The sequence below is a fragment of the Coregonus clupeaformis genome, chromosome 5 (assembly GCF_020615455.1).
Source record: "Coregonus clupeaformis isolate EN_2021a chromosome 5, ASM2061545v1, whole genome shotgun sequence".
Taxonomy (NCBI): domain Eukaryota; kingdom Metazoa; phylum Chordata; class Actinopteri; order Salmoniformes; family Salmonidae; genus Coregonus; species Coregonus clupeaformis.
In genome coordinates, this window is record NC_059196.1 from 9140365 (window position 1) to 9168121 (window position 27757).

General features: G+C 42.1%; 1 protein-coding gene across 1 annotated transcript in view; it reads left to right on the forward strand.

Annotated features, from left to right (window-relative positions):
* Positions 1 to 3334: 3334 nt before the first annotated feature.
* Positions 3335 to 27757, forward strand: part of LOC121560857 (glutamate receptor ionotropic, kainate 4-like) — a 478252-nt gene continuing 453829 nt past the window's right edge. The window contains exon 1 of the mRNA XM_041873701.2: positions 3335 to 4127. The gene's annotated coding sequence lies outside the window, so the exon portion shown is untranslated. The remainder of the gene's footprint in view (positions 4128 to 27757) is intronic.

Sequence of the window (27757 nt, forward strand, 5' to 3'; positions counted from 1 at the left end):
ATAGCTGTGCTTTAACGCTCCCAATCCAACCTTACAGAGCTTGAGAAGATCTGCAGAGAAGAATGGGAGAAACTCCCCAAATACAGGTGTGCCAAGCTTGTAGTGTCATACCCAAGAAGACTCGATGCTGTAATCGCTGCCAAAGGTGCTTCAACAAAGTACTGAGTAAAGGGTCTGAATACTTATGTAAATGTGATATTTCTATTTTTTATTTGTAATAAATTTGCCCAAATTCTAAAAACCTATTTTGCTTTGTCATTATGGGGTATTGTGTGTAGATTGATGAGGGGAAAAAACGATGTAATACCTTTTAGAATAAGGCTGTAACGTAACAAAATGTGGAAAAAGTGAAGGGGTCTGAATACTTTCCGAAGGCACTGTATACATATGAGATGAAGGCGAGCTTTGAAATGAGTGATGAGAAAGCCGCGACACAGAAAAAACAACAAAAAAGCTGAAGGGTACAGTCAATGTAATCGAAGCTGACCTTAATGAACATAAAAGAGAGAAAAGTTGTTAAAATCATCCCTACTTGATATACAGACTAGATCAATGCGCGAACATCTGGTGTTTACTGGAATTAAAGAGGATGAAGGTGAGTGTGGTGAAATAATTAATGGTTAAAGCGTTACAGATCACAGGCGACACTGTCGACCAAATTATACTCGAACGCGTACATCATTTCGGACAGAGAGGACAGCGATACGAGCGCCCAATCGTTGCCAAATTCGCATCCTTTAACGATAAAATAATGGTTAAAAGCCTGGGAAAAAGACTCGCTGGCACGAAAATAGGAATGAATGATCAGTTCCCAAAGTAAATTGCAGAACGACACAAAGTACTTTATCTACTCTTCAAAGACAATGGACTAAAAGGGAGACGTATAGCTCTCGTCGTCGACAAGTTAAACATTGATAACCAACTGTTCCGAGACACCAAAACCACTCCGTGGCTATTCTAAATAAAATGTAATAAAATATAGTAAACTGAAATAATAAAATACAACAATTAATAAAGAAACTATAAATACACCATACTATTCAAATTAGGGAATGTTGTAAAATAATTCGTATTCTATTTTTTATGTATAGTATTTATAAATAGATAAAAGATAGGACAATTCATGAAATAATAATAATCCCCAAATACAAGGAGCTGGAACACAAAAGTACCCAAAGCCCGAAATTAGGCTGGAATCAACAAGGGTGAAATAAAAACACCACAGAGGACATAAAAGGCACAGTATGTGGGTATGTACGGGTGTATAATAGAGGGGAGTGCGGGTGTGTAAGAAGATGGGGTGCCATGGGTGATGTGTTTTGTGTGATTGGAAAAGTGTGATGAGTTAAGTGAGTGAGTAAGGAAAATGGTTGCAAATGCCAGAGCCCATGTGTGTCTGCGAGCAAGAGTTGTGACAGAGCGAGAGTATTCACCCTTGCGCAGATATGGGATATACATTTTAAAATTAAAATCATGTTTTTAAAAATCATGTTTTTATTTTTGTCATGATGGAACGGTGCCAACCCTATATCCTAGACACCGACCTGAGCGACCCACCCACTAAGGAGAAGTTCTGATCCGTTTTATAGACCTACTGTATAATTCCTACTACTTGCGGTTGTTTTGGGTAACAATCCTGTGTAGAAGTGCTTATATTATTATGCATATTATTTGTCAATTGTGGGAATAAATTAAGATATGCACAATTTTTATATACACTACCAGTCGAAAGTTTGGACACACCTACTCATTCAAGGGGTTTTCTTTATTTTTTACTATTTTTTACATTGTAGAATAATAGTGAAGACATCAAAACTATGAAATAACACATATGGAATCATGTAGTAACCAAAAAAGTGTTAAACAAATCAATTTGAGATTCTTCAAATAGCCACCCTTTGCCTTGATGACAGCTTTGCAGACTCTTGGCATTCTCTCAACCAGCTTCACCTGGAATGCTTTTCCAACAGTCTTGAAGGACTTCCCACATATGCTGAGCACTTGTTGGCTGCTTTTCTTTCACTCTGCCGTCCGACTCATCCCAAACCATCTCAATTGGGTTGAGGTCGGGGGATTGTGGAGGCCAGGTTATCTGATGCAGCACTCCATCACTCTCCTTCTTGGTAAAATAGCCCTTACACAGCCTGGAGGTGTGTTGGGTCATTGTCCTGTTGAAAAACAAATGATAGTCCCACTAAGCGCAAACCAGATGGGACGGTGTATCTCTGCAGAATGCTGTTGTAGCCATGCTGGTTAAGTGTGCCTTGAATTCTAAATAAATCACAGACAGTGTCACCAGCAAAGCACCCCCATACCATAACACCTCCTCCTCCATGCTTTACGGTGGGAACTACACATGCAGAGATCATCCGTTCACCCACACCATATCTCACAAAGACATGGAGGTTTGAACCAAAAATCTCAAATTTGGACTCCAGACCAAAGAACACATTTCCACCGGTCTAATGTCCATTGCTCGTGTTTCTTGGCCCAAGCAAGTCTCTTCTTATTATTGGTGTCCTTTAGTAGTGGTTTCTTTGCAGCAATTCGACCATGAAGGCCTGATTCACACAGTCTCCTCTGAACAGTTGATGTTGAGATGTGTCTGTTACTTGAGCTGTGTGAAGCATTTATTTGGGCTGCAATCTGAGGTGCAGTTAACTCTAATGAACTTATCCTCTGCAGCAGAGGTAACTTGAAGAAACACTTGAAGAAACTTTCAAAGTTCTTGAAATTTTCCGGATTGACTGACCTTCTTGTCTTAAAGTAATGATGGACTGTCATTTCTCTTTGCTTATTTGAGCTGGTCTTGCCATAATATGGACTTTGTCTTTTACCAGATAGGGCTATCTTCTGTATACCAACCCTACCTTGTCACAACACAACTGAATGGCTCAAACGCATTAAGAAGGAAAGAAATTCCACAAATTAACTTTTAACAAGGCACACCTGTTAATTGAAATGCATTCCAGGTGACTATCTCATGAAGCTGGTTGAGAGAATGCCAAGAGTGTGCAAAGCTGTCATCAAGGCATAGGGTGGTTTTCAGAAAGTTGTATAATTATTTTCAGATAGCCTGTAATCTCCCAGGAAAACGTTTTCAGAACCTCCCTGCAACCTAAACAGACTACATTTTCACTTATGTTCTCAGAACGTTTCAACAGTCAGGAAACGTATGGCTTCCTTCGTTCCCAGAACCAATGGGAACCCAAAAACGTACGTTCTCACAACTTCCAAAAAAACAAATGTGCTATTGGGATTACACTCCATTGACTGGATAGTGATGCACCTGTAAACTCGCTGCACAGAAACAAGTGCTGGTTCCTTTAACATTGGATGTAGTGTAGTAAGGCACCAAAAGCTAGTCTGTGAGGGGGACTTCACTTCACAGAGGCACCAGCTGCGTCTTTCTCCAGCATTGATGCCCATTTGAGATTGCTTATTCGGTAAATGCATGATCTAGATTTCGAGAGATTGAATTAACCGTTGACATTTGGATGCATTGCGTTCCGTACCCTCCCTGATGCTCAAGCTGTGCTAAAGCATTTTCAACTACGGCCGGTCCGCGGCAGAGGAGAAAGGGGAAGAGAGAGAGACCTATTTTTTTTCTTGAGATTAAGCTGAATTAGATAGGCTGAAATAAATTCAAGATACTTGTCAATTTCAAGACAAGTAAGTACTCTAAGGAAACGGCAATTGTTCAGCGTTTGGAGAAATTGGACCACTAATTTTCTTCAAAGAAAAGTAGAGGATAATTTCCAACTGTTTGGATGCGGATAAAAGAGAACGAATCAATGCCCCAAAGAACTGGTACCGCAAGGATATACGGAAAGAGGAACCGATTTGTAAATGGTTCTTGAGTGAGTAGCCTTGTCGATACGCGCATATAGCAGGTTATTTCTCACTATACCAGCGTGCAAGAGGCTACCCCATATTAAGGGCTACCCGCGAAAGCGTATTGCAATAGAAAACTGGGGTTTGCATTGCACAAACGGCTGCGGTTTATTCCTTCCCGATAAAGCCAAACGAGGCTACACCTGTTCCATAAAGAGAAATTATACCAAAAGAGATAGAAGGAGAAGCACTGCTAAAAACAGCAAAAACGACGATTGACGTTGAAGAGCCAGGTAAGAAAGTGTTCAAGTCTACAATGACTGCTTGTGCACTGCTCTTCTGAGATAATAATTTTGAGAAATGGTAGGCTATTGACTTTCATTATGTATTGTTTAGGGTTAATAGGATTATTTGAGAATATAAGGCCACATCATCGTCATGTCAATAGCCTATACAAGATGCCTTATCGGTCCCTCAAATGTGCCATTGGGGTTTGCGTTGCGTCATTTGAATAACCTGATTTATCTGCCCCCCCTCATTCATTCCTATCCTATATATTTTTTTCTATCTCAATTATGATGAGTTAAGTTCATCAAATGTCTTCCAATAGGAATTGCCTCACACAGCTATCCTCTCTGAAAAGTAAATTGTTGCATTTGTGCTTTTGTAATGTAGGCTAGATGGGGTTTCAAATTGAGATAGGCTAAGCCTATTTGATGTTTGGGACTTGAAGGCATATCATACATCTGCTATATCATTGACAAAAAACATCTAAGGAAAATTCCAGCCACAAAATTGGTTGGAAGACTAACTGTCTTTCTTTGGGATGTACAGTAAGTGTCATTCAGGGCCGATTTCCATAGACCATGGACAGGACTGCCCTAGCCTTTTGGGGGCCCTAAGCGAGATTTGGTTGGGGGCCCCACCTTGCATGGCCAAAAAAATTTGGTTTAAAAATTAATTTCCTGCAATTCTACACCCTTTGTCATGGGGCGTAGAGAAAATGTTGCAGTTTTATTATAACTAACTTCATGCATTTTACTCATTTTGTCATAGGGCAGAGAGAAAAATTAGCATTTTTTCAGCAAATGTTCTGCAATTTTACACATTTTGCCATGGGGTGGAGAGACATTTTTGCAGTTTAAAAGCTAATCTCCTGCAATTCTACACATTTTGCCATGACTTGTGCCATGTTAACATGATATCTGAGTGAGAGTGTCTAACAAAATCAATGGGGGCCCCTGGAGGTCAGGGCCCCTGGGCCCAGTCAGTAATTTGGCCATGATTACTACAAGGTTTAGATAGCCGGCTAGACTAATTTACCAATCTAAAAATGTTTGGTGACATGGGCTAAATGAGTGACTGTCAGTGACCAAAAAAAGCAGCCCTGACCACAGATGGCATAAATCTGATTAGGAAGCCTCACCTGTGACAGCCTATATGCTCACAAGGTTCTGATGAATGTCAACTCCATCTGAGTTAGAATAAGATATTAATTAGCTAGAGTAATTGATTGATTTGATTGGTGTTCACTGATTAATTAATTGATTAGTTTACACTTTTGTGTTTTGCAGTTGCTGAGAGCCTCATACAGTATATGACATTCCCTTGCACATTTAAATAATGTATTCCATCCATTTATCTGATGATTGAAGGTTTAGAATAAGGGAGACAAATATGTTGAAGGATATTGTCAATCAAATTAATATGTTTGAATTGCTTGATTGGCCTCTGACAGGTGTGTGTGTGTGTGAGAGAGAGAAAGAGAGGGCATGCACATGTAGTGGTGGGTGGATGCTCAGGTGTGTTAGTTGGTGATTCAGAAGGCTATTTGGCACCCCCTTGTGGACTACATTTGTGCACCTAAAGCCATTCAAGAGTTCTTACTTCCCCTCAAAGAGATACAATCATGTTCCTAACCATAACCACAATCCTGGATTTAGCCTTGACCCACCAGCCACCATTTTGAAAACACTGCTCTACATTTCATCAAACTAATTGTTGAGCAACTAGTGCTTACCATTTAGACATATTAGGGCTTTGGTTTCTTACTACACTATTTCATGGCTTAAGACCTGCATTCAGCCAGGGAAGAAAATACATCTTTTGTTGGTAGGTAGGTCACACGCCAAAGCCACATCTGAGTTCTGAAAACATGGGATTTTCTTAGTGTTAAACTGAGATGGATAACCTACAACTGTCAGGATATGTGTGTGTGTAGTGTGTGTAGTGTGTGTGTGTGTGCGTGTGTGTGTGTGTGTGCGTGTGTGCAGTAGACTGGACGTGAGGCCCACACGGGGTGCCGTGACATTCCTCCCAGGTTGTGTTGAAGGTTAATTATCATCACCCACTCTCCCCTGCACAGTTAGTGACAGAGTGACAGTCACTAGTCCTTAACAAAGTCCCATTTCCTCTAAGTGGGCATGGGCCAGCTCTATCGTGCTCAGCATCTGTCTGAGTTCATTTAGCCAGCCATCCGCATTCCCCTCTCTCAGGCAGCCTGCTGAAAACACACATGGGCGTGCACATACAGGCACGTGTGCCCACATGCAGGTGCACAGACACACACACACACACACACATGCAGGTACGCACCACATGCAAGCAAGCACACACACAATGCATGCATCCTGTATGCATTAAATATGGCCATTTTTATCCTGAGATTATTTATCTATTTGCATAGCTGACTCCTCCCATAGGTCACATTTAGCATATTCATTCCGCCGGTTTGTTTGCTGTTGAATTTCAGGTGGAGTAATTTCCTCAAGGGTACACTAACACTGTCCCTCATGTGTTTGACACTGCATCTTAATGGCCCCAGGTCCAACTCTCTGACCACCATTTGTGCACTAGCGGAGACTCTCCAAGGTTGAATGGGGGATCCTTGGATTATCTGCATAAGCTTTCATTACCAAAGTGCTGCACACAGGAAATTGTTTTTTCCGAAATATTCCCTAATATTGCTCAGAGTATAACGATGTTAGGTAAACAGCTACACCCCCAAAATCCAAATGAAGTTTTCACCTCTTCCTCTGCTGAATGTCTGCCTGATCAAACACCTGTGTGTTGTTGCAATTTGCATCGGCTGACAGAAAAGTGAAGTAAGATGCATGATCTCATTGAATGCTTGATCAATTGATGGATTGGACACCGAGGCACAACTCCCTAGTGTAGGGAAGGTTAACAGGCCTGCTGCATCCACCGTTCACCATCTGATGGAGAGTGATCTCTACAGAATTGAGACAAGGACTATCATTCACCACATTTAACTTCAAGGGCCACTTTCAGGGCATTTGACAATCCGAACATTACACAGGGGACAAATTCTGTTTGAGAAGCTTATGACTCAGCTAATGGAAATATGCTTTAAAACTTTGTCAGTCAGGAAAACTCTGCGAACTTGTGGCGAGTGTAGAGCCAAGAGTTTTTCCAGACCACATGACCTGACCAGTGAAAAACTTCGGGCCCTATAGTTTACCTGGTCAGGTTATGTTGTCAGGAAAACTCTGGGCCCTTTATACATGTGATAGAAATGTTATTATGGAGGACATAAAAGGGAGTTTGAGTTTGTAGCAATAGATATTTCTACTGCTGCATAATTACTGTTTGTTTCCAAAGCTCATTCCAATATTAGCAATTGGGATTGGCCGCTTCAGGCTTTGAACACATTTAAAATATTAATTCATTAACTTGCAATGATCTGAAAGCTGTGAGTGTGCTCTATGAAATGATTCAGCTAGGATGACTGGCTTTCTAAGACGATCGATAAAAGTCCATGTCAGCCACTGATGACAGTGATGGATAGGAGGAGAATATAGACTGGGTGACTTGGGTCTCAGTCACACCTGTGGAACAATGAACTTAAACATGTTATATAGCCTAGTTATAACATATCTACATATGTTATGTTATAGTAACAAATATGTTACCATGGCTGGATCTCATCTTGTTGTTTCTGTGTTCCTATTTGCAACACTCGTACGCACATTGTGCTCGTATCTAACGTACACAGGTATGTCTTACAATGTTTCCACTTAAAAGCTATGATCAATGAAATTAACATCTGAATGCATTCACATGTGGGTCGCTCTGGATAAGAGCGTCTGCTAAATGACGTAAATGTAATGTAAATGTATTGATTCTGTGTCCTGTAGCATTGAACTGGATAGCCAGTGGCAAGCTCACCAAGCCCTACTGAGCTGTGCATCACATTTCAACGGCGTCTGATGCAAATTGGCTCTGAAGTGGGCTCTCCTGAATCTTGGGCTTTCGCACAAGACATGGGGATGCTTAACTTCCCTGTTGTACATTGACATAGGTAAATTGTCTGTGTTTGCCATAGCCTCAACTTCAATACTATTCAGCGATGTATTTTCATTTCCTCTGCAACCAATCAATAACAAACTAATAAGCAATCATATTCCGCAGCACACAGTCCTAATAATCTATAATTAACATTTTATTTCAGAGGTGTTCAATTAGTATGGATTTCGTTTTTGACTGTGAAATACTGTAGTCGATTATGACAGTGGTCTGAGGACTTCTCTGTCAGACAGTCATACATATGTACATAATACATAATATTACATAATACATGTTTTGCATGGACAGGAGTTTTCCCTTACCATGTGACCTGAGCAGGAAAATCTCTGGGCCCATGTTATAGCCTTTAACTAACTAGGGATGATAGTTTTTTCTTCATGCTCAAGGAAAACTCCTGGTCCTAGAATGTCCAAGGCAGGTGTCTATGGTTGGTTTCCTTGTGTCAGTAGGTTTCTTTGTGAATATATGAAAGACAATAGATTTGCAGGTTTTTTTCTGGATCAAAAAGAGACTTAGGTGGTGGGTGTGGCATGGCCCCCTGCCACGCCCCCTGCCACGCCCACCACCTAAGTCCCTTTTTGATATAGAAAACCCCCTGCAAAAGGGTGCGGTTGGTCCGTCAGTGTGGCTGAATTTTTGAGTATTTTAGAGCCCCCCATCTGGGTGGTGTAGAGACATTTTTTGAATTTTGAATCCAATTTCCTGCAATTCTACAAAATCTGGTAAAATAAATAATGTTAAATTCATAGTTTTGGCGTTTTCAATTCTTCCTGACTGTCTAGCTTTTATTTTGGTGATAGTTAGTTCTCAAAGATTATATTATAAAAATATATATAGGTCCATTATCTTTTCTACATAGTTTATATCTGGTATTAGTCGTTTAAGTCAACACTGAAAGCATTTTACCATCCCGAAAATTATTATTATATACATATATTTTTTATTTATGTATTATTATTTTACACTGTTTGGACTTAAGTGGCCTGAAAAAACGCTTAGGCGGCCCGCCTAAGGATTTCAATGGCAGAACAATCCCTGATTTGTAACTTGTTGCCATGAACTAATGGGGCAGTTTAAAGATGACATCTACCATCCACTCAAAAGGGTCAGTTTTACTTTTTTAAGGCCGAGCTCTACCCACACCCGCAACGTTCAGTCCTTACACTACCCAGGCCCGAGTGCTTCTGCCAAATTTAAGGCCCGGCCCGACCTCCTCCGTTAGTAAATCCATTAACTGCTCCTCTCTGTCTGTCACTTGATTGCTCTGCTTGGGCTGCTCTGACAGATATATTAGAGAAAGGAGGAGATAGGAATCCCATTGGGTGGAATGGAGGAACGTATAACGCCCCACCCAGCAGACTGTCGACCAATTGCGTTCACGTTGTCATGCTGCGTCACGTGGTTGCTAAGCTAATCGTCACGCAATCCCTTCTCAAAGTTAGGGTATGAGTCAAGAAACGTGCCTATTTTACTCCAAAGTACACTAAATCAAATCAAATCAAAATGTATTTGCCACATGCACCGAATACAACAGGTGTAGACATTACAGTGAAATGCTTACTTACAAGCCCTTAACCAACAATGCATATACAGTGGGGGAAAAAAGTATTTAGTCAGCCACCAATTGTGCATGTTCTCCCACTTAAAAAGATGAGAGAGGCCTGTAATTTTCATAATAGGTACACGTCAACTATGACAGACAAATTGAGAATTTTTTTCTCCAGAAAATCACATTGTAGGATTTTTAATGAATTTATTTGCAAATTATGGTAGAAAATAAGTATTTGGTCAATAACAAAAAGTTTTTCAATACTTTGTTATATACCCTTTGTTGGCAATGACACAGGTCAAACGTTTTCTGTAAGTCTTCACAAGGTTTTCACACACTGTTGCTGGTATTTTGGCCCATTCCTCCATGCAGATCTCCTCTAGAGCAGTGATGTTTTGGGGCTGTCGCTGGGCAACACGAACTTTCAACTCCCTCCAAAGATTTTCTATGGGGTTGAGATCTGGAGACTGGCTAGGCCACTCCAGGACCTTGAAATGCTTCTTACGAAGCCACTCCTTCGTTGCCCGGGCGGTGTGTTTGGGATCATTGTCATGCTGAAAGACCCAGCCACGTTTCATCTTCAATGCCCTTGCTGATGGAAGGAGGTTCACTCAAAATCTCACGATACATGGCCCCATTCATTCTTTCCTTTACACGGATCAGTCGTCCTGGTCCCTTTGCAGAAAAACAGCCCCAAAGCATGATGTTTCCACCCCCATGCTTCACAGTAGGTATGGTGTTCTTTGGATGCAACTCAGCATTCTTTGTCCTCCAAACACGACGAGTTGAGTTTTTACCAAAAAGTTCTATTTTGGTTTCATCTGACCATATGACATTCTCCCAATCCTCTTCTGGATCATCCAAATGCACTCTAGCAAACTTCAGATGGGCCTGGACATGTACTGGCTTAAGCAGGGGGACACGTCTTGCACTGCAGGATTTGAGTCCCTGGCGGCGTAGTGTGTTACTGATGGTAGGCTTTGTTACTTTGGTCCCAGCTCTCTGCAGGTCATTCACTAGGTCCCCCCGTGTGGTTCTGGGATTTTTGCTCACCGTTCTTGTGATCATTTTGACCCCACGGGGTGAGATCTTGCGTGGAGCCCCAGATCGAGGGAGATTATCAGTGGTCTTGTATGTCTTCCATTTCCTAATAATTGCTCCCACAGTTGATTTCTTCAAACCAAGCTGCTTACCTATTGCAGATTCAGTCTTCCCAGCCTGGTGCAGGTCTACAATTTTGTTTCTGGTGTCCTTTGACAGCTCTTTGGTCTTGGCCATAGTGGAGTTTGGAGTGTGACTGTTTGAGGTTGTGGACAGGTGTCTTTTATACTGATAACAAGTTCAAACAGGTGCCATTAATACAGGTAACGAGTGGAGGACAGAGGAGCCTCTTAAAGAAGAAGTTACAGGTCTGTGAGAGCCAGAAATCTTGCTTGTTTGTAGGTGACCAAATACTTATTTTCCACCATAATTTGCAAATAAATTCATAAAAAATCCTACAATGTGATTTTCTGGATTTTTTCCCCTCAATTTATCTGTCATAGTTGACGTGTACCTATGATGAAAATTACAGGCCTCTCTCATCTTTTTAAGTGGGAGAACTTGCACAATTGGTGGCTGACTAAATACTTTTTTTCCCCCACTGTGTGTGTGTATATATATATATATATTTTTTTTTTTAAAGAATAAAAGCAAATAACTAAAGAGCAGCAGTAAAATAACAGTAGGGAGGCTATATACAGGGGGGTACCGGTGCAGAGTCAATGTGTGGGGGCACCGGCTAGTCGAGGTAATTGAGGTACATGTGAGTAGAGTTAAAGTGACTATGCATAAATAATAAACAGAGTAACAGCAGCGTAAAAGAGGGGGATGGGGTGGGGGTGCAGTGCAAATAGTCCGGGTAGCCATGATTAGCTGTTCAGGAGTCTTATGGCTTGGGTGTAGAAGCTGTTGAGAAGCCTTTTGGACCTAGACTTGGTGCTCTGGTACCGCTTGCCATGCGGTACTAGGGTGGCTGGAGTCTTTGACAATTTTGAGGGCCTTCCTCTGACACCGCCTGGTATAGAGGTCCTGGATGGCAGGAAGCTTGGCCCCGGTGATGTACTGGGCCATACGCACTACCCTCCGCAGTGCCTTGCGGTCGGAGGCCGAGCAGTTGCCATACCAGGCGGTGATGCAACCAGTCAGGATGCTCTCAATGGTGCAGCTGTAGAACTTTTTGAGGATCTGAGGACCCATGCCAAATCTTTTCAGTCTCCTGAGGGGGAATAGGCTTTGTCGTGCCCTCTTCACGACTGTCTTGGTGTGTTTGGACCATGATAGTTCGTTGGTGATGTGGATAACAAGGAACTTGAAGCTCTCAACCTGTTCCGCTACAGCCCCGTCGATGAGAATGGGGGCGTGCTCAGTCCTCTTTTTTTCCCTGTAGTCCACAATCATCTCCTTTGTCTTGATCACGTTGAGGGAGAGGTTGTTATCCTGGTACCACACGGCCAGGTCTCTGACCTCCTCCCTATAGGCTGTCTCATCATTGTCGGTGATCAGGCCTACCACTGTTGTGTCGTCAGCAAACTTAATGATGGTGTTGGAGTCGTGCCTGGCCTGAGGGGCCCCCGTGTTGAGGATCAGCGTGGCAGATGTGTTGTTACCTACCCTTATCACTTGGGGTCGGCCCGTCAGGAAGTCCAGGATCCAGTTGCAGAGGGAGGTGTTTAGTCCCAGGATCCTTAGCTTATTGATGAGCTTTGAGGGCACTATGGTGTTGAACGCTGAGCTGTAGTCAATGAATAGCATTCTCACGTAGGTGTTCCTCTTTTCCAGGTGGGAAAGGGCAGTGTGGAGTGCAATAGAGATTGCATCATCTGTGGATCTGTTGGGGCGATATGCAAATTGGAGTGGATCTAGGGTTTCTGGGATAATGGTGTTGATGTGAGCCATGACCAGCCTTTCAAAGCACTTCATGGCTACAGACGTGAGTGCTACGTGTCTGTAGTCATTTAGGCAGGTTATCTTAGTGTCCTTGGGCACAGGGACTATGGTGGTCTGCTTGAAACATGTTGGTATTACAGACTCAGTCAGGGACATGTTGAAAATGTCAGTGAAGACACTTGCCAGTTGATCAGCACATGCTCGGAGTACACGTCCTGGTAATCCGTCTGGCCCTGCGGCCTTGTGAATGTTGACCTGCTGAAAAGTCTTACTCACATCGGCTACGGAGAGCGCGATCACATAGTCATCTGGAACAGCTGGTGCTCTCATGCATGCTTCAGTGTTGCTTGCCTCGAAGCGAGCATAGAAGTGATTTAGCTCGTTTGGTAGGCTTGTGTCACTGGGCAGCTCGTGGCTGTGCTTCCCTTTGTAGTCTGTAGTAGTTTTGAAGCCCAGCCACATCCGACGAGCGTCAGAGCCGGTGTAGTACAATTCAATCTTAGTCCGGTATTGACTCTTTACCTGTTTGATGGTTCGTTGGAGGGCATAGCTGGATTTCTTATAAGCGTCCGGGTTAGAGTCCCGCTCCTTGAAAGCGGCAGCTCTACCCTTTAGCTCAGTGCGGATGTTGCCTGTAATCCATGGCTTCTGGTTGGGGTATGTACGTACGGTCACTGTGGGGACGACGTCATCAATGCACTTATTGATGAAACCAGTGACTGATGTGGTGTACTCCTCAATGCTATCTGAAGAATCCCGGAAAATATTCCAGTCTGCGCTAGCAAAACAGTCCTGTAGCTTAGCATCTGCATCATCTGAGTCACTGGTGCTTCCTGCTTTAGTTTTAGCTTATAAGCAGGAATCAGGAGGATAGAGTTATGGTCAGATTTGCCAAATGGAGGGCGAGGGAGAGCTTTGTATGCGTCTCTGTGTGTGTTGTAAAGGTGGTCTAGAGTATTTTTTCCTCTGGTTGCACATTTAACATTCTGGTAGAAATGAGGTAGAACGGATTTAAGTTTCCCTGCATTAAAGTCCCCGGCCACTAGGAGCGCTGCCTCTGGATGAGCGTTTTCCTGTTTACTTATGGCCTTATACAGCTCATTGAGTGCAATCTTAATGCCAGCATCGGTTTGTGGTGGTAGATAGACAGCTACGAAAAATATAGATGAAAAGTCTCTTGGTAAATAGTGTGGTCTACAGCTTATAATGAGATACTCTACCTCAGGCGAGCAAAACCTCGAGACTTCCTTAGTATTGGATTTTGTTCACCAGCTGTGGTCACTACATGACCAAGGGTATATGGACACCTGTTCGTCAAACATCTCATTCCAAAATAATGGGCATTAATATATGGAGTTGGTCCCCCCCTTTGCTGCTATAACAGCCTCCACTCTTCTGGGAAGGCTTTCCACTAAATGTTGGAACATTGTTGCGGGGAATTGCTTCCATTCAGCCACGAGCATTAGTGAGTTCAGGCACTGATTTTGGGCGATTAGGCCTGGCTCACAGTTGGCGTTCTAATTCATCCAAAGGTGTTCGATGGGGCTGAGGTCAGGGCTCTGTGCAAGCCAGTCAAGTTCTTCCACAACGATCTCGACAAACCATTTCTGTATGGAACTCGTTTTGTGCACGGGGGCATTGTCATGCTGAAACAGGAAAGGGCCTTCCCCAAACTGTTGCCACAAAGTTGGAAGCACAGAATCGTCTAGAATGTCATTGTATGCTGCAGCGTTAAGATTTCCCTTCACTGGAACTAAGGGGCCTAGCCCGAACCATGTAAAACAGCCCCAGACCATTATTCCTCCTCCACCAATCTGTACAGTTGGCATTATGCATTGGGGCAGGTAGCGTTCTCCTGGCATCCTCCAGACCCAGATTTGTCCGTCAGACTGCCAGATGGTGAAGTGTGATTCATCACTCCAGAGAACACGTTTCCACTGCTCCAGAGTCCAATGGTGGTGAGCTTTACAGCACTCCAGCCGACGCTTGGCATTGCGCATGGTGATCTTAGGCTTTTGTGCGGCTCTTCGGCCATAGAAACCCATTTCATGAAGCTCCCGACGAACAGTTCTTGTGCTGACGTTGCTTCCAGAGACAGTTTTGATCTTGATAGTGAGTGTTGCAAATGAGGCGGACAACCTTTACGCGCTACGCTCTTCAGCACTCAGCAGTCTCATTCTGTGTGGCCTACCACTTCGCAGCTGAGCCATTGTTGCTCCTAGATGTTTCCACTTCACAATAACAGCACTTACAGTTGACCGGGGCAGCTCTAGCAGGGCAGAAATGCAATGAACTGACTTGTTGGAAAGGTGGCGTCCTGTGACTGTGCCAGGTTGAAAGTCACTGAGCTCGTCAGTAAGGGCCATTCTACTGCCAATGTTTGTCTATGGAGATTGCATGGCTGTGTGCTCGATTTTATACACCTGTCAGCAACGGGTGTGGCTGAAAAAGTAGTGTACGTAATGTCACGATTCCAAAGCTATACAATATTACAGATAGCAAGTTAATTATCTCACATCTTGGAAAATATTTGCAATGTTGTACTTCTTGTTGACGAAATTCATGCTAATGTTGGGTTTTTGAGCTAGCGCCCAATTGACACCCATTCACTCCTTGAAGGAGAGCTCTCCTTGTCCCAGAATTGCCCAGAATGCACTGCACGGTCCATTGGCGTAGCATGGGCAATGTACACAATGGGCATTAATACGATTCCAATGGAGTTTCCCCATCTCCTCAAAAGTATCTCTGGCTCTGCTCCCCGAACTAAGAGACATGATAGAGCAGTTAGCTTTGAGCTACTTTTGGTCATTCTAAACTCTGACAAAACTCAAGTAACATTATATACACTACCGTTCAAAAGTTTGGGGTCACTTAGACATTTCCTTTTTTTCGAAATATATATATATTTTTTTGTCCATTAAAATAAAATAAAATAGATCAGAAATACAGTGTAGACATTATTCATGTTGTAAATGGCTATTGTAGCTGGAAACAGCTGATATTTTATGGAATATCTACATAGGCGTACAGAGACCGATTATCAGCAACTATCAGTCCTGTGTTCCAATGGCACATTGTGTTGCTAATCCAAGTTTATCATTTTAAAAGGCTAATTGATCATTAGAAGACCATTTTGCAACTATGTTAGCACAGCTGAAAACTGTTGTGCTGATTAAAGAAGCAATACAACTGGCCTTCTTGAGACTAGTTGAGTATCTGGAGCATAAGCAATTGTGGGTTCGATTACAGGCTCAAAATGGCCAGAAACAAATAACTTTCTTCTGAAACTCGTCAGTCTATTCTTGTTCTGAGAAATGAAGGCTATTCCATGCAAGAAATTGCCAAGAAACTGAAGATCTCGTACAACGCTGTGTACTACTCCCTTCACAGAACAGCGCAAACTGTCTCTAACCAGAATAGAAAGAGAAGTGGGAGGCCCCGGTGCACATCTGAGCAAGAGGACAAATACATTAGAGTGTCTAGTTTGAGAAACAGACACCTCACAGGTCCTCAACTGGCAGCTTCATTAAATAGTACCCGCAAAACACCAGTCTCAACTTCAACAGTGAAGAGGCGACTCCGGGATGCTAACCTTCTAGGCAGAGTTGCAAAGAAAAAGCCATATCTCAGACTGCCCATCTTAATCTTTTATTTTTATTGGCCAGTCTGAGATATGGCTTTTTCTTTGCAAGTCTGCCTTGAAGGTCAGCATCCCGGAGTCGCCTCTTCACTGTTGACGTTGAGACTGGTGTTTTGCGGGTACTCCTCTTTCTATTCTGGTTAGAGCCAGTTTGCGCTGTTCTGTGAAGAAAGTAGTACACAGCGTTGTACGAGATCTTCAGTTTCTTGGCAATTTATCGCATGGAATAGCCTTCATTTCTCAGAACAAGAATAGACTGACGAGTTTCAGAAGAAAGTTATTTGTTTCTGGCCATTTTGAGCCTGTAATTGAACCCACAATTGATGATGCTCCAGATACTCAACTAGTGTATCATGCTGCCCTCAGGTTCATTACAAATTAAAAACGTCTAACACATCATTGTGATCTCTACAGCGCCGTTGGCTGGTCGTCATTGACCTTGCGTAGGCTTAAACAATGTTACAGTGGGGAGAACAAGTATTTGATACACTGCCGATTTTGCAGGTTTTCCTACTTACAAAGCATGTAGAGGTCAGTAATTTTTTATCATAGGTACACTTCAACTGTGAGAGACGGAATCTAAAACAAAAATCCAGAAAATCACATTGTATGATTTTTAAGTGATTCATTTGCATTTTATTGCATGACATAAGTATTTGATACATCAGAAAAGCAGAACTTAATATTTGGTACAGAAACCTTTGTTTGCAATTACAGAGATCATACTTTTCCTGTAGGTCTTGACCAGGTTTGCACACACTGCAGCAGGGATTTTGGCCCACTCTTCCATACAGACCTTCTCCAGATCCTTCAGGTTTCGGGGCTGTCGCTGGGCAATACGGACTTTCAGCTCCCTCCAAAGATTTTCTATTGGGTTCAGGTCTGGAGACTGGCTAGGCCACTCCAGGACCTTGAGATGCTTCTTACGGAGCCACTCCTTAGTTGCCCTGGCTGTGTGTTTCGGGTCGTTGTCATGCTGGAAGACCCAGCCACGACCCATCTTCAATGCTCTTACTGAGGGAAGGAGGTTGTTGGCCAAGATCTCGCGATACATGGCCCCATCCATCCTCCCCTCAATACGGTGCAGTCGTCCTGTCCCCTTTGCAGAAAAGCATCCCCAAAGAATGATGTTTCCACCTCCATGCTTCACGGTTGGGATGGTGTTCTTGGGGTTGTACTCATCCTTCTTCTTCCTCCAAACACGGCGAGTGGAGTTTAGACCAAAAGCTCTATTTTTGTCTCATCAGACCACATGACCTTCTCCCATTCCTCCTCTGGATCATCCAGATGGTCATTGGCAAACTTCAGACGGGCCTGGACATGCGCTGGCTTGAGCAGGGGGACCTTGCGTGCGCTGCAGGATTTTAATCCTCGACGGCGTAGTGTGTTACTAATGATTTTCTTTGAGACTGTGGTCCCAGCTCTCTTCAGGTCATTGACCAGGTCCTGCCGTGTATTTCTGGGCTGATCCATCACCTTCCTCATGATCATTGATGCCCCACGAGGTGAGATTTTGCATGGAGCCCCAGACCGAGGGTGATTGACCGTCATCTTGAACTTCTTCCATTTTCTAATAATTGCGCCAACAGTTGTTGCCTTCTCACCAAGCTGCTTGCCTATTGTCCTGTAGCCCATCCCAGCCTTGTGCAGGTCTACAATTTTATCCCTGATGTCCTTACACAGCTTTCTGGTCTTGGCCATTGTGGAGAGGTTGGAGTCTGTTTGATTGAGTGTGTGGACAGGTGTCTTTTATACAGGTAACGAGTTCAAACAGGTGCAGTTAATACAGGTAATGAGTGGAGAACAGGAGGGCTTCTTAAAGAAAAACTAACAGGTCTGTGAGAGCCGGAATTCTTACTGGTTGGTAGGTGATCAAATACTTATGTCATGCAATAAAATGCAAATTAATTACTTAAAAATCATACAATGTGATTTTCTGGATTTTTGTTTTAGATTCCGTCTCTCACAGTTGAAGTGTACCTATGATAAAAATTACAGACCTCTACATGCTTTGTAAGTAGGAAAACCTGCAAAATCGGCAGTGTATCAAATACTTGTTCTCCCCACTGTAGACACTGATTTATAAGGCCATACTGGGTAAAATGCCACTTTATCTCTGTTCTTTTTTAATCAGGTCAGTAAATAAATATCAATTACTGTCCCATTCTCATTTGCTTTTAACAGTACCAAGAATTAGAACAGGTCATGGTAGAAATAGTTTTAGTTACTTAGCTCCGTGATCCTTGAATTCTCTCCTGAACATTTTAACATTTGATGATCTAGTCACGTTGGTGGAGTTTAAACACTTGGTTGATGTAAATATCATAGAAGAGTGTAATTATCTTTAGGACAGCTGTTTTTTAGTAATTTGTGTTTCTTTACGTAATATGTAATTGTTGTACTGTATGTGTGTCTATAGTTTTTGTTCAATGTTGTGTTAGTGTATGTAAGTTGTTTTGTCTGAAACTTTGTTCCCCCTGCTGCTGTTGGACCAGGTCTCTCTTGAAAAATAGATTGTATCTCAATGAGAAAAACCTGTATAAATAAAGGTTAAATATAAAATAAAAAATAAATGGCTTGGTCTTTGCTCTGACATGCACTGTCAACTGTGGGACCTTTTATAGACAGGTGTGTACCTTTCCAAATCATGTCCAATCAATTGAATTTACCACAGGTGGACTCCAATCTAGTTGTAGAAACATCTCAAGGATGATCAATGGAAACAGGATGCACCTGAGCTCTATTTCGAGTCTCATAGCAAAGGGTCTGAATACTTTAAAAAACAATATAAATGTGCAAAGTTTTCTAAAAACTTGTCACTATTGGGGTATTGTGTGTAGATTGATCAATTTTAGAATAAGGCTGTAACGTCACAAAATGAATGCACTGTATATGAGCAAAAAAGATTTATTTGGAATGGCAAGCCAAACAAAATTAAAGGGGCCTATTTATATAATGAATATGAATTCGGAGGGCAGAACTGATTAAATATTATAGCATTGGACCTCTCACTAAAGGCTTCAGTTAGACAAAAACTTAAATCTGAACTGGTTCTCTAGCAGATTAGTAAGAATGGTTCACCCTGTGTTGAAGAATGGCCTTTTCCCATTTATTCAGATTACAACCTCTCACTTTCGGTTATTTGAAAATGAAATCCTCTCCAAAATATTGCTATTTGTAAAACAAGTCATAGAAAGCTGGTTGCAATTTCAGTTTAATCCACCAGAAAAGAAAGAACAAATATTACAACAAATATTATGGTTAAACTCAAATAGAGTGGCCTTTTATTGTCCCCAGCACCAGGTGCACCTGTGTAATGATCACGCTGTTTAATCAGCTTCTTGATATGCCACACCTGTCAGGTGGATGAATTATCTTGGCAAAGATTAAATGCTCACGAACATGGATGTAAAGACATTTGTGCACAAAATTTGAGATAAATAACATTTTTGTGCGTATGGATAATTTCTGGGATCTTTTATTTCAGCTCATAAAACATGGGACCAACACTAAACATGTTGCATTTATATTTTTGTTCAGTATAGATCTCTGATCAATAGGGCAAGGTTGTTAGGAGAACTAACACTGGCATTCTTTCATGTGTCTCTGTGTACTTTCCTACTGCCTTTATTTCACTCCCTTGCGTCGACACAGTCAGCCCTTACGACATGCCTGCCTGCACTAAACCTGGGTCATGTTCAGTAGGCAAACTGTAGATAAAAAATGTGGCAATGGAAAACGAGAATTTGTGTTTAATATTAGACAAGGTCAGGTAGCACCTCCCCGTTTCACTTAATTTCAAAACTTTTTCTGCCTACTGAACACCACCTAGTTGTGATGGTGGTGGGCAGGTATGTGGAAACAGTCAGGGACTGTTAGGACCCTCCAGCTAGCCAAAGCTGGAGGTATCTGCTCCTCAGACAACTCTGCCAGCAGTCACGTAGCATTACAGTGATTTACAGCTGTGCCAGACTGGCCCGATAGTAACACAAGCTTTGATTCTACCCCCATTACCGCCCACTCCCCTAAGCCAGAGACTAGCCAGAGATAGATGGGCACACCTTCAATAAGTCAGAGGCTACACCTTGTAATTTCTGTGGCTTTTAGTCCCATGGGGGAGGATATAGCAAAGAAAACTGTGAGGATATGGTTCGACAAGACTCTTACTTTAGCACACTGGGATCTCTCCCAAGGTCGGCAAGTTTTTTACTCTTTCAGAGGTGATGTGATGTGCTGTCATCTCTTCCTCCTCAGAAGTATTTCCTCTCTTTCAAAAGGCAAGACTTGTTGCCTTTCAACAGAGATCTAGAAAAATGCAAGCAAGGCAAGGACGTTGTGAAAGAGCACACACGACTCGAATAGAAATTACTTTAGAGTGGTTGGCAGTCAAGATGGAGAACAAGGAAAAAGGGGATAGCATGGTTCTTATGAGGCTTTTATTGTAAGATTATGCTATAGCCTTGATTAATGACATCCAAACAATACTAGCATTGAATATACCTCACGAAAAATAAATGGGTAAAAAATAACCCAACCAGTAACCCAACCATGGGTCATTATACCACCTACCTCGCATTGGGTATTTTAACCCAACGCATTGAGTTTATTTATTTTTACCCAACGCATTGGGTTATCTATACTGAACAAAAATATAAAACGCAACATGCAACAACTTCAAAGATTTGACTGAGTTACAGTTCATATAAGGAAATCAGTCAATTGAAATATATTCATTAGGCCCTAATCTATAGATTTCACATGACTTGGTAGGGGCGTGGATCAGAAAACACGTCAGTCTCTGGTGTAACCACCATTTGCCTAGTGCAGCGCGACACATCTCCTTCGCATAGAATTGATCAGGCTGTTGATTGTGGCCTGTGGAATGTTGCCCTACTCCTTTTCAATGGCTGTGCGAAGTTCCTGGATATTGGCGGGAACTGGAACACCTTACTTTCTCCCCCTTCCACTTGCCTCCTCCATTTTTGCGGTAAGGCTGCAATCAGTTGGTTGTAATTTTGGATAGAGCAGACATTTCCATATATTTTTGTTAACTGCATGTGTGACATAATTCCACCAGTCCTATGTATGAAAACATTTACAAAGATTATACCATTTGTAAAAAAGAAAATCCCCCAAATAATGTTTTTTTAATCAATTAGTGTATGTGGTCCGTTTCAGGAAACTAGGCATATGTCACACGTCACTACTTCAAAGGAGAGCCATTTGAACGTAAACTTTTTTTAAACTCAAAATGCGTTTTTTGGCATTAATGCCTTCTGGAACATGTGAACTTTCATGTGCCTTAATCACAAACTTGTATGCCATCTGTAAATACAAATAAAATTGTTAAATTACGGGCCTAGTTGGTTTAGCCACGGAAAAAGACAGGAACCTTCCTGCTAGCCATGATTGGCTGAGATAATGGATGAGCTGGACATGCCGAGAGATGAGTTCGGATTGGTCTGCCATCTAGCATGCTTTTGTCTATAACATGAGCTTGTCAGTATGTGTAGGTAATCCTTTCTAACGCAGTAAAAAAAAATAATATCACGTAGTAGAACCCAATTTCTTTTATTGTTCTATCTGTGGTAGAACTGCAAAAGTGTTGCTCTCCACTTTCTGGAGGACCGAGTTTTGAAATCAGTGGAATGCCCGGTGGAATTAGAGTATGATAGCTAAGAAGATGGAGAAAATTCTGGCGTTTGATTGCAAATATGCAGAGGGAGTCGAAAAGAGAACACAGAAGGCTGTTGTATTAAACACCTGTCTCCGGATTACACCTTCAAACTAAAGGCAACCATAGCATCCATGACAGAGAGTGAGAAGCGTCCATCCATGTACAGTGGCTTGCAAAAGTATTCACCCCCCTTGGCATTTTTCCTATTTTGTTGCCTTACAACCTGGAATTAAAATGGATATATATATTTTATATTTGAGATTCTTCAAATAGCCACCCTTTGCCTTGATGACAGCTTTGCACACTCTTGTCATTCTCTCAACCAGCTTCATGAGGTAGTCACCTGGAATGCATTTCAATTAACAGGTGTGCCTTGTTAAAAGTTAATTTGTGGAATTTCTTTCCTCCTTAATGCGTTTGAGCCAATCAGTTGTGTTGTGACAAGGTAAGGGGGGTATACAGAAGATAGCCCTATTTGGTAAAAGACCAAGTCCATATTATGGAAAGAACAGCTCAAATAAGCAAAGAGAAACGACAGTCCATTATTACTTTAAGACATGAAGCTCAGTCAATACGGAACATTTCAAGAACTTTGAAAGTTTCTTCAAGTGCAGTCGCAAAAACCATCAAGTGCTATGATGAAACTGGCTCTCATGAGGACCGCCACAGGAATGGAAGACCCAGAGTTACCTCTGCTGCAGAGGATAAGTTCATTAGAGTTACCAGCCTCAGAAATTGCAGCCCAAATAAATGCTTCTCAGAGTTCAAGTCACAGACACATCTCAACATCAACTGTTCAGAGGGGACTTTGTGAATCAGGCCTTCATGGTCGAATTGCTGCAAAGAAACCACTACTAAAGGACACCAATAATAAGAAGAGACCTGCTTGGGCCAAGAAACACGAGCAATGGACATAATGGAAATTTGTCCTTTGGTCTGGAGTCCAAATTGGAGATTTTTGGTTCCAACTGCCGTGTCTTTGTGAGACGAGGTGTGGGTGAACGGATGATCTCCGCATGTGTAGTTCCCACCGTAAAGCATGGAGGAGGAGGTGTTATGGTGTAGGGGTGCTTTGCTGGTGACACTGTATGTGATTTATTTAGAATTCAAGGCACACTTAACCAGCATGGCTACCACAGCATTCTGCAGCGATACTCCATCCCATCTGGTTTGGGCTTAGTGGGACTATCATTTATTTTTCAACAGGACAATGACCCAACACACCTCCAGGCTGTGTATGGGCTATTTCACCAAGAAGGAGAGTGATGGAGTGCTGCATCAGATGACCTGGTGACCCCGACCTCAACCCAATTGAGATGATTTGGGATGAGTCGGACGGCAGAGTGAAGGAAAAGCAGCCAACAAGTGCTCAGCATATGTGGGAAGTCCTTCAAGACTGTTGGAAAAGCATTCCAGGTGAAGCTGGTTGAGAGAATGCCAAGAGTGTGCAAAGCTGTCATCAAGGCAAAGGGTGGCTATTTGAAGAATCTGTTTTTTGTTTAACACTTTTTTGGTTACTACATGATTCCATATGTGCTATTTCATAGTTTTGATGTCATCACTATTGTTGTACAATGTAGAAAATAGTAAAAATTAAGAAAACCCTGGAATGAGTAGGTGTGTCCAAACTATTGACTGGTACTGTACATTTTCAGATATTATAAGTTTCTAATTTGTCAGAAAGTCATTTTCATTTGAAGTTAAAGCATACTGTTAGCTAGCTAGCTAACGTTAGCTGGCTGGCTCGCTAGCTAATGTTCCATGTATGATCTGTGTAGTAATATTATTTGTATCTCAGAGCCATTTGCATTGCTAGTTATTGCCTAATGTTAGCTAGCTAGCTAACATTGAACATGTTTGGTTAGCTACATGCAGATTCATACAGGGTAGTAACGTTATGAGTTGGGATTATGGTTAATTGTTTAGCTAGCTAGCTAGCTAAGTGACCATATCACTATACCTTCTGTATCTTGTGCATTTGACAAATAAACTTTGATTTTATTTGATATAGTATGTGTTTACCAAAGATGGCAATGTGAAGAACATGACCTGCACCAAAGTCAAATTAGGATATAACATTAGGGCAGCGTGACAGTGTCCAAGTTCAAGAATTCTCTGGTAGAATGCCTTGCTTTTAATTAGTCACTCTCACAACAGTAAGCTATTTTCTGTAATTGGCTCGCCGTTAACTTGTAAATAATGATCTTGTTGTGAGTTTATTTTCCTGTAAAAATGAAGACAAATGAGGGAAAGTGAAGACGTTTTCAGCTATATGATATGGTCATTATTTGAACTGGCTAGCCAGCTAACTTAACATTAGCTAGCTAGCTAACAAGCTAGAAACGAACCAAAACATTGTTTTGAAAGTTGCTTTTAGTTGCCTGGTCTGCTAGATTGACATATACTAAATTCATTTTTAAATGGGTGCGTTTATTGATGTTCAAATACACTAGTTATGCTATTTTGGACCACCAGGCTGTTGATGTCATGCAGCCTGTAGTTTTTGTGTTTATACTGTTTGATAACGACAATGACAAATTTGATGTCGGACGACAATAGAATGTTCATGATGTCACTGTGACAACTGTCAATAGACATAGTATAAACCAGTCTTTAGTCTTGAAATCGCTGGTTGTTTAGTACATGGCCGCACATGTGAATCCTTAAAGAGATGGGTGGGCCTAAGGGTGTGAATGATGCTGAATGGGTGTAGACAAAGAAGAGCTCTCCAGTAGGTTTACCAAAACATTCAAGGGCAATTTTCTACTTTCAAAGCAGAATTACTTTCCCATTGTTCATCAACTGTAGTGTATGATATACTATTTTCTAGTTCTGAGTCTCTACTTTTATCCAATGTAAAAAACACAATTTCAAATTTTGCTACATAAGAACGAGTCGGTCTGTGACAAATGTGCAGTTTTGTCACATAACACAATGCCAACAGAGCTGTTGCCAGATAATGTAATGTTAATTTCTCTACCATAAGCCTCCTCCAACATAGTTTTAGAGAATTTGGCAGTACCAACCGGCCTCACAACCACAGACCGCGTGTAACCACGCCAGCCCAGAACATCCACATCCGGCTTCTTCACCTGCGGAATTGTCTGAGTGGAAAAAGTCATTCTGATTGGCTGGGCCTGGCTCCCCAGTGGGTGGACCTGGCTCCCAAGTTGGTGGGCCTATGCCCTCCCAGACCCACCCATGGCTGCGCCCCTGCCCAGTCATGTGAAATCCATAGATTAGGGCCTAATGAATTTATTTCAATTGACTGATTTCCTTCAACAGGACTGTAAAATCTTTGAAATTGTTGCATGCTGTGTTTATATTTTTGTTCAGTATAGTTAATAAGACTAGTCTGGTTCAACACTAATAGGAGAGTCTAAAAGCCTGGCATGCCAGGCAAACAGAAGGCCGAGACTGATGCTGAGCAAGTTGGTATCCTGCAGATTAATCGGAATCTACAAATCTGAGAGGATTGTCTGTGAGCACATTATATCATATGCAAACCATTCTCACCTCCAGAGAGGAATAATTAAAGCACTATGGCTTTAACTGCTAGAATTGATCAAAGTCAATAAATGCTTTCATTAACTTGCTCTGCTTTCCACCCCAAAGCAGACGGTGTGTGGGGAGAAAAAAAGGACATCAAATACATTACAGCCAAGCAGGTGGGCACAGCATTGCAAAGTCATTATAGACAACTATGCCTTCAAATAGCCATTCTCTGGTTTGTTTTATTGCTGCTGCCTTCCAAGTATCCTTAATATGTTTTTGCTTTCACATTGTTGTATTTATTTTTAATTTACCAAACACAGGCGCCAATGAAGTGTGAAGGAGTTAGGATATCATACTGTTATGTTCCTCTCAGAGTAAACAACAAAGTCATTCCAATGGTCATGTTTATCCATTCAAATTTTTCTAATGAATAAAATAAATACAGAGGGTGCTATTCAATCAACTCTGATAAGCAAATTTCCAGAACCAGTTAAAACAACATTGTTCTTGCACTGCAATAATGTACGTTTGGAGTTATCTTCAGTAGGCTACTTAACATAATAATATGTACTCTATAAAACAAAACAGACTAACTGCATATACACTACCAGTCAAAAGTTTGGACACACCTACTCATTCAAGGGTTTTTCTCTAATAGTGAAGACATCAAAACTATGAAATAACACATATGGAATCATGTAGTAACCAAGAAACTGTTAAACAAATTATTCAAATAGCCACCCTTTGCCTTGATGACAGCTTTGCACACTCTTGGCATTCTCTCAACCAGATTCACCTGGAATACTTTTCCAACAGACTTGAAGGAGTTCCCACATATGCTGAGCACTTGTTGGCTGCTTTTCCTTCACTCTGCAGTCCGACTCATCCCAAACCATCTCAATTGGGTTGAGGTCGGGGGATTGTGGAGGCCAGGTCATCTGATGCAGCACTCCATCACTCTCCTTCTTGGTCAAATAGCCCTTACACAGCCTGGAGGTGTGTTGGGTCATTGTCCTGTTGAAAAACAAATTATAGTCCCACTAAGCCCAAACCAGATGTGATGGCGTATCGCTGCAGAATGCTGTGGTAGCCATACTGGTTAAGTGTTAAATAAATCACAGACAGTGTCACCAGCAAAGCACCCCCACACCATAACACCTCCTCCTCCATGCTTTACGGTGGGAAATACACATGCGGAGATCATCCGTTCACCCACACCGCGTCTCACAAAGACACGGCGGTTGGAACCAAAAATCTCAAATTTGGACTCCAGACCAAAGGACACATTTCCACCGGTCATGCTCATGTTTCTTGGCCCAAGCAAGTCTTTTTTTCTCATTGGTGTCCTTTAGTAGTGGGTTCTTTGCAGCAATTCGACCATGAAGGCCTGATTCACAGTCTCCTCTGAGCAGTTGATGTTGAGATGTGTCTGTTACTTGAACTCTGTGAAGCATTTATTTGGGCTGGTTTCTGAGGCTGGTAACTCTAATGAACTTATCCTCTGCAGCAGAGGTAACTCTGGGGCTTCCATTCATGTGGCTGTCCTCATGAGAGGCGACAGTCCATCATTACTTTAAGACATGAAGGTCAGTCAATCCGGAAAATGTCAAGAACTTTGAAAGTTTCTTCAAGTGCAGTCGCAAAAACCATCAAGCGCTATGATGAAACTGGCTCTCATGAGGACCGCCGCAGGAAAGGAAGACCCAGAGTTACCTCTGCTGCAGAGGATATGTTCAGAATACGGCAATTAACTGCACCTCAGATTGCAGCCCAAATAAATGCTTCACAGAATACAAGTAACAGACACATCTCAACATCAACTGTTCAGAGGAGACTGTGTGAATCAAGCCTTCATGGTTGAATTGCTGCAAAGAAACCACTACTAAAGGACACCAATAATAAGAAGAGACTTGCTTGGGCCAAGAAACACGAGCAATGGACATTAGATCGGTGGAAATCTGTCCTTTGGTCTGGAGTCCAAATTTGAGATTTTTGGTTTCAACCGCTGTGTCTTTGTTTGTTTTTCAACAGGACAATGACCCATCACACACCTCCAGGCTGTATAAGGGCTATTTGACCAAGAACGAGAGCGCTGGAGTGCTGCATCAGATGACCTGGCCTCCACAATCACCCGACCTCAACCCAATAGAGATGGTTTGGGATGAGTTGGACCGCAGAGCGAAGGAAAAGCAGCCAACAAGTGCTCAACATATTTGGGAACTGTTGGAAAAGCATTCCAGGTGACTACCTCATGAAGCTGGTTGAGAGAATGCCAAGAGTCTGCAAAGCTGTCATCAAGGCAAAGTGT